Source organism: Gastrolobium bilobum, unplaced genomic scaffold (assembly GCF_033153095.1).
Source record: "Gastrolobium bilobum isolate Gb01-03AN ecotype WA unplaced genomic scaffold, APGP_CSIRO_Gbil_v1 utg7116, whole genome shotgun sequence".
Classification (NCBI taxonomy): domain Eukaryota; kingdom Viridiplantae; phylum Streptophyta; class Magnoliopsida; order Fabales; family Fabaceae; genus Gastrolobium; species Gastrolobium bilobum.
This window is the reverse complement of record NW_026897985.1, coordinates 95,955-103,996: the sequence shown is the minus strand read 5'-3', so window position 1 is coordinate 103,996 and position 8,042 is coordinate 95,955. Positions and strand designations below refer to the sequence as shown.

Sequence of the window (8,042 nt, the reverse complement as noted above, 5' to 3'; positions counted from 1 at the left end):
TTCATATTTACCTACCTAAATCACTATCCTACCTATCCAAGATGCATATCTATTTCACGGAGATACCCGACATATTGTTTCCCTTTGATCATGTGGTATTCACTTTATATCCTCGTCAGTAGACACACATAACAAACTGATTTGGTTAATCGTTGCTCTCTGATAGTCCTCAAGAGTTGAGGCCCATTAAGTGTAAATTGTTCCACAAAACCCATGTTTTGGTTATAAATCACTCCCTTCAACCTTCTTCTTTTCATATAGAGCAACTGTTTTGAATAGTGGACCAGAGCAATGCCGAAAGTGGGAATTAAGGTAGACCTGGAGCAAATTTAACATTATCTTTTTCACATATGACTATTGGGTTAGTTTGCTTTGTTCAGGACACCTAAGGCCCATCAAAAGGAACCACAAAATGAAGAGAGAAGAAAGAGTGTTGCGCAGAAGGGAAAAAGAAGTCTGCTATAGTACAACAGCAGTCAAATGGAGCAATGGGGAGCCGCCACGTCAGCTACAACAGAAGGAGTGGAGGTGCCTCCCTGAATCTGATACTCCCACTCACAAAGGGAGCCAAAAGCAAGGGGGACCACTTCCATTTAAGGCCAAGCTGGCAGGAAGCAAAGCTACCATTGGAGAGGATTTAAACAAAGCATGACCCTTGATGAAAGGAACAATGAAGATCAAATGAAGAACCCTATAAAAGGAACAAGCAGTCCTCATAAAAAGGGCGCCCATCCTAGAACCGGTGATATTTTTTTGTTTTCTTTTGTAAAAATCTCACTAGGAGCTAACTTCCTCTAAGTAGGTGAGGGTTCCAAAGAAGTAATCCCTTTTGTCTTAGGATAACTTTGTAAGGAACACATATTTTATGAATGAGTTTTGAGTTGCTCTCTGGTTTAATTTATTGATTTTGTGAAACCCTTTGGGCTGGCAACCTCATCCTGGGACCACTCGGTTGATGAAACACTGACAAGGGCGTGTGGATCATTCTCAAGATCCTGGGGTAGTTTAGCCTGAAGAAAGGAGGGAGAAACACCTGGAATGGGGAGCACTGCCATATGAATCCATGCTCTTTTGAGAAGGCAGCATGGTTTCCTTGCATATAACTCCAAGTACTATGGAGTAACGTGGAGAGTAAGGCCTTACCCTCTGCTTACCTATAGCAAGACAAGGGAAGGAGCAAAATCCACTTGTAAAATATGCTACCAAGCAGGGTTAACCAAAGGGATGAAAACATGGAACCCGTAACACCTACTTGACTTTTTCTGAAATTAATCTTAACTCAAACTTCTGTCACAATCTTCCCTTCACGATAACTGAACTGTGTTTTACCAGCTAATGCTCTTACTTTCATTTCGTTGACTGCTCTTAAAGTTACTTAAATTGATGCTTTTTTATTCGATGACCGTGCTAAGTCATTCACTGCTCTCATCTGGTTCAGAATGGTTAACATTGTTTAACTAGCTGCCCAGAGATTGCTCTTGTGAAGCTTAGCTGAGAATAGTACTTTCTTTTATTGCTTCATTTTACAAATTAAGTTTCTTTTAGCGCTTCTTACTTCACAACTGCTCCCTGAGGACGATAAATCTAGGGCTACAATACCCTATATTGCTTGACGCTTGCGTATAGTTGAAGAGGGTTGCTCTAAGTTAGAGTAGATTGCTCCTGTTGGCAATTCTGATTATTACTCTGCACTCTTACTCTTTGAAAAGATATTCCCGAGCAGCTCTCGGTTCGACCATGCAATTGGCGCCGTTGCCGGGGATCATTTGGCAAGAAAGGGCGTTTTTAAGAAAGCACTTTTGTTGTTTAACTGCAGTCCTTTTGTTTTGATAGACTTCCTCCATTTGTATGAGCACAGAACCTACAGAACTTGGACTGGAAATAGCACTTTTTGATCCAGAACCCGAGAGAACCTTCAGAAATAGAAGAAGAGTTCAAAGGTTGAGAAACATTACAATGGAGGAGGTTTTAAACAATGATAACAATGGAAATCATAATCATGGGCCTGAACAAGAACCGCAAGAAGAAAGAGGGCCATCATTGAATGATATGGCTGCTCCCTTCAGAAATGGTCCAGAACGAGGTTATGTTCCCCCTCCTCTGAATATCCCGAACTTTGAAATAAAACCTGCAATGTTCCAAATGATTATGAACGCTGGTTAGTTCCATGGACTACCCATGGAAGACCCTCACAGTCATTTGGACAATTTCACTGAGATAGTTGATAATTTCAAAGTTCATGGTATTTCGAAAGAAAACATGCGGATGCGGCTTTTTCCATTTTCCTTAGCTGGAAAAGCCAAAGAATGGAGGAGAACATTGCCCCCAAACTCCATCACCAGTTGGGAGCAATTGGCGGAACAATTTGTTACCCGATTTTTCTCCCAAGCAAAACAAGCCCAAGTGAGGGCTGATATAGCTTCCTTTCAAATGTATGATGGAGAAAGTCTGTATGAAGCGTGGGAACGCTTTAAAGAGTTGATACGAATTTGCCCGAATCATGGAGTTTCTGATTGGGGCATCATTCACACATTTTATCATGGCTTAACCCCACCATTGAAAGCAACTGTTGACGCAGCTGCAGGGGGAGATCTTTTGGATTTTACTTATCTAGAAACCTACCAGTTGTTGGAAAAACTTTCAAAAAAACATATTTCATGGGCTTCCACACGGCATAGTGCTCCTAAGAAAGCGGGAGTTCTTGAGCTAAGCTCAGCTGATGCTCTTTCAGCACAAATGGCTTCGCTCCAGAACACTATAAAAAACTAGAAGCCCATGGAACAAAAAAAACCAACTGAGCAACTTCTCTTGACTCAATCAAGTCCGAGTTGCCCCACTTGTGGAGGTCCTCACGAATATGAGGACTGTAACAATCTAGCTGTTGTGTGCTATGCAGGAGGGTATGACAACAACAACAGGAGCAATGACAACTATCAAGGGAACAATAACCGAGGCTGGAGGAATCAAAATAATGCTGGAGGTAGTGGAGGAAACTACCAGAACCGACCCCCGTATCCCAGGCAGAACCAACAAAACTGGGATAAGGGTGAAGGGAAGTCCCAATCCTTTGAGACTTCTGTCAAGGAGTACATGAATCAGAACAGCGCAGCCATGCGAAACCTAGAAACCCAAATTGGTCAACTGGCTGGAGCACTCAAACAGAGGAAACCAAGGACACTCCCTAGTGACACAGAAAAGCCGTCTCAGGATAACCAGGAGCATTGTAATGCTATAAGCCTACGAGATGGAAAGACTTTACCACCCCCAGATTTGGTGGCACGATCTCGAAAGCGCGAACCAGCAAAACAGCCCATAGGAAAGGAAGTTGAAGAAGCCACTAACCCTTCACACCTTGAAGCTCAGACAGGACCAGAAGAGAAGGACCAGAGCAATGAGTCTGCTGAAATCAAACCGGATGACGCAGCACCTGTAGCAGACCGTGGAGCAACAAAAGTCAGTGAACCAGTTTCAGTTCCAACTTATGTTCCCCCATGCAAGAGAAGGAGTGAACCGATTGAGCCTCCTTTTCCACAAAGGTTGAAAAAGCAACACGGGGATAAGCAGTTTAGCCAGTTTCTTGACTTGATGAAACAACTTCACATAAACATTCCTATAGTAGAAGCTCTGGAGCAAATGCCTTCGTATGCAAAATTTATGAAGGACATTTTGTCAAAAAGAAGAAAGATCGAAGAATTTGAGACCGTAGCCCTCACTCAACAATCGTGCAAGTACCTGACTAAAATTTCTCCCAAACTAAAGGATCCTGGTATATTCACCATCCCGTGTACAGTTGGGAAGAACTATCTTGGTCGGGCACTTTGTGATCTGGGCTCAAGTGTAAATCTAATGCCAGCTTCCATCTTCAAGCAGCTTGACATAGGAGCGGCAAGAGCAACCACAGTCACTCTTCAACTTGCAGACCGATCTATAGCCAAGCCAGAAGGAAAAATTGAGAATGTCCTTGTCCAAGTAGACAAGTTCATTCTACCAGCTGACTTCATCATCTTAGATTTTGAAGCAGATCAAGAAGTTCCAATAATTCTGGGCAGACCATTCCTGGCCACCGGTGATGCTATCATAAATGTCAGAAAGGGTGAACTTTCTATGAGTGTAAACGGAGAAGAAGTGAAGTTTAATGTCATGAAAGCAATAAGGTTTGATGAAGATAACACTGAGGAATGCTCGAGCATTTCGATCCTTGACTCGCTCATAAGAGAAGAACAACAGGAGCATTTGCAGCCTGAGATAGTCATGAAGGACTTTGAAGAGCTGGAAGAATACCTTGCATCCATCAGTTTCCACCAACCCCAGGGAAGGAAAGAAAGGGTCTTTGAATCCTTAAACCGATCAGAGCAGGAGCAAAGACCAAAATTGCCTTCAGTAGAGCAACCACCTACCTTGGAGTTAAAACCCCTACCTGAACACCTGAAATACACTTATCTTGGTAAAGACAACACTCTCCCTGTGATTATTTCTTCTTTGCTAACCCATGAACAGGAATTTCAACTCACACAAAAGCTCAAAGATTACAAAGGAGCAATCGGCTGGACTATGGCTGACATAAAAGGAATTAGCCCAACAATTTGCATGCACAAGATTTTGCTCCAAGACCCTGATAGCTCATCTGTGGAGCATCAAAGGAGGCTGAATCCCAATATGAAGGAGGTGGTGAGAAAAGAAATCATCAAATGGCTTGATGCAGGTATAATCTATCCCATCTCAGATAGTAAATGGGTTGCTCCTGTGCAATGCGTCCCAAAAAAGGGTGGCATTACTGTAGTTGAAAATGACAAACGAGAGTTAATAGCCACCAAAAAAATAACTGGGTGGAGGATTTGTCAAGACTACAGGAAATTAAATAATGCTACCCGAAAGGATCATTTCCCCCTTCCTTTTATTGACCAAATGCTGGATCATCTAGCTGGGAAAGAATTCTTTTGTTTCTTAGATGGGTATTCGGGATACAATCAAATCCCGGTTGCTCCTGAAGACCAGCACAAAACCACTTTTACGTGCCCCTTTGGGACGTTTGCATTTAGAAGAATGCCTTTTGGGCTATGTAATGCCCCTGCAACTTTTCAAAGATGCATGTTTGCTTTGTTTACTGATTTAGTAGGAGAAGCAGTAGAAATTTTCATGGATGATTTTTCTGTCATTGGTTGCTCTTTTCCTACTTGCCTTAATAACCTTGAGCAGGTATTGGAAAGATGTGTCAAGAGCAATTTAGTGCTGAATTGGGAAAAATGCCACTTTATGGTAAGAGAAGGCATTGTGCTAGGACACAAAATCTCAAGAAAGGGCCTCGAGGTGGACAAAGCTAAGGTGGAAGCAATTGAGAAGCTACCTCCCCCTACCACAGTAAAAGGGATCAGAAGCTTCTTGGGACATGCTGGGTTCTACAGACGTTTCATTAAAGACTTCTCCAAAATCGCCAAACCACTTTGTGAACTTCTGGAGCAAGACAGGAAGTTCAATTTTGATGAAAAATGTTTGACAACTTTCCTGGAGCTCATGTTGAGGCTAGTGTCCGCACCCATCATTCAAAGCCCAGATTGGAGTCTTCCTTTTGAACTAATGTGTGACGCAAGCGATTTCGGCTTGGGAGCAGTTCTTGGGCAGCGAAAAGACAAAATCTTCAGAACTGTTTACTACGCTAGTAGAACTCTTACTCCAGCACAAGCCAACTACACAGTAACGGAGAAGGAGATGCTGGCAGTTGTATTTGCATGTGACAAGTTTCGTTCATATCTAATATGCTCCAAAGTCACAGTATTCACTGATCATTCAGCAATCAAGCAACTCTTTGCTAAGAAGGATGCCAAGCCAAGACTTATTAGATGGGTACTTTTGCTCCAAGAATTTGACCTTGAGATCAAGGATCGAAGAGGAAGTGATAACAAGGTGGCTGACCACCTATCTCGATTAGAGAGGGCAAGCCCACAAGAAGGAGATCATATCAAGGAGACATTCCCTGATGAGCAACTTCTGATGATCTCTGAAAAACAAGCTCCTTGGTTTGCAGATATTGCAAACTACCTGGCTGCCGGAATAGAGCCATACCACTTGAATCACCAAGGGAGAAAGAGGTTCCATCATGAAGCTAAGCAGTATTTCTGGGACGACCCTTTGCTCTACAAAAGGTGTTCTGACCAATTACTTCGAAGGTGTATCCCTGAAGGAGAACAACAGAAAATACTGGAGCAATGCCACAACTCCCCTTATGGAGGACACTTTGCTGGAGCAAGAACAACAACTAAAGTGCTGCAGTCAGGTCTATACTGGCCCTCCTTGTTTAAAGATGCTAATGTTTTTGTTAAAAAATGTGACAGGTGCCAGAGAACAGGGAACATTACAAGAAAGCATGAAATGCCCCTTGTTCCAATAATGGAGGTTGAATTGTTCGATGTATGGGGCATTGACTTCATGGGGCCTTTCCCACCTTCCTTTGGAAACAAGTATATACTTGTTGCAGTTGACTATGTGTCGAAATGGGTAGAAGCTGTTGCTACCCCCACCAATGATGCCAGGATAGTGCTGAAGTTCATCAAGAAGAATATTTTCACTCGATTTGGAACCCCTAGAGCAATTATCAGTGACGGGGGTACACATTTTGTGAACAAACAATTCCAATTGCTCCTGAAGAAATATGGAGTGCAGCACAAAATTGCCACCCCTTACCACCCACAGACCAGCGGGCAGATAGAGGTGTCCAACAGGGAGATAAAAAATTCCTGGAAAAGGTCGTAAACCCAGTTAGAAAAGATTGGTCCAATAAATTGGATGATTCCTTATGGGCGTATCGGACAGCTTATCGAACACCCATTGGCTGCTCCCCCTATCAGTTGGTGTTTGGAAAAGCGTGTCACTTGCCTCTTGAACTTCAACACAAAGCATTCTGGGCCATCACATTGCTAAACATGGATTCCAGAATGGCTGGGGAAAAGAGGTTGCTCCAGTTGGTTGAACTAGAAGAATTCCGGAGCGAGGCATATGAAAATGCCAACCTCTACAAGGAGCAGATGAAAAAGTGGCACGATAAAAAGCTTATCAGGAGAGAGTTAGAAGTTGGAGACAAAGTACTGCTGTATCGATCCAGATTGAAACTGTTTCCTGGAAAGTTGAAATCAAGATGGGAGGGACCTTATGCAATCACTAAGCACTTCCCAATGGAGCATTTACCATTGCTCATGAAACATCCGGAGCAACGCTCAAGGCCAATGAACACAGACTCAAAAAGTATAATAGAGGGATCAAGGAGCATGAGGATTGATGAATATTCATTTGATGCTCATTAACCTAGTTGCAAACAAATAAAAAAAAACAGGGTATATTGTGGTTCTATATCCAGGTGCTGAATTATTTATTTTTTATTTTGCAAGACCACTAATAATCAAACACCCATAAAAAAAAAAAAAAAATCTGAGTGAGCGAACCCCCTGTCACATATGTGAACTGCAGTTTTAGTTTCTTTGTGTGGTCTATGTTGAGATGAGTCAAACAAGCAGGAGTCTAAAAAAAACAAGGAATTTTGTGGTTGAAATGACCAAAATAGTTTCATAATTTTACTGGGTATTGGTTGGTTGTGTCGTGGTTGTATAATTTTGGATGGGTATGTAGTCTGAAGTGTGTACAGTTTATGGCTTAGCTAGCTGAATATTGTTATTATTATCTTAGCTGTGGACTGTTACTTGAGTTTGTAATTTATTTCTGCTCTTCTCTATTGCCAACTAAAACACAACTGCGTGTGCTCTGTCGTTGCACTTTTTCCTATCACTTTGACACTTACCTGCTACACTCTTTGGTTTCTTTTTCCTTATTCACATATAATCTTCATTTCACTAATTCTCAGGGTATCTCTTTAAGTTGCAGCTATGACTCCAAAGACAGGTAGACATGTGAAACACATCAGCCACAAACACTTAGGAGCACCATATTAATGGTCTCCCAAGTTTTATCTTTTCTACATCTGTCTATAGTTGTTTATCCTCCCCAACATGTATATTATTGTCTTATATGTTGTGTTCTCTATTGTTAAAAATGAT

General features: G+C 42.0%; 1 non-coding gene across 1 annotated transcript; it reads right to left on the bottom strand.

The window, feature by feature from the left end:
• Window positions 1–2,402: 2,402 nt before the first annotated feature.
• LOC133311945 (small nucleolar RNA R71) lies at window positions 2,403–2,507 on the bottom strand. The gene has a single exon (XR_009751614.1). It is a non-coding gene; the product is annotated as a small nucleolar RNA R71 (small nucleolar RNA).
• Between the last annotated feature and the right edge of the window lie 5,535 nt (window positions 2,508–8,042).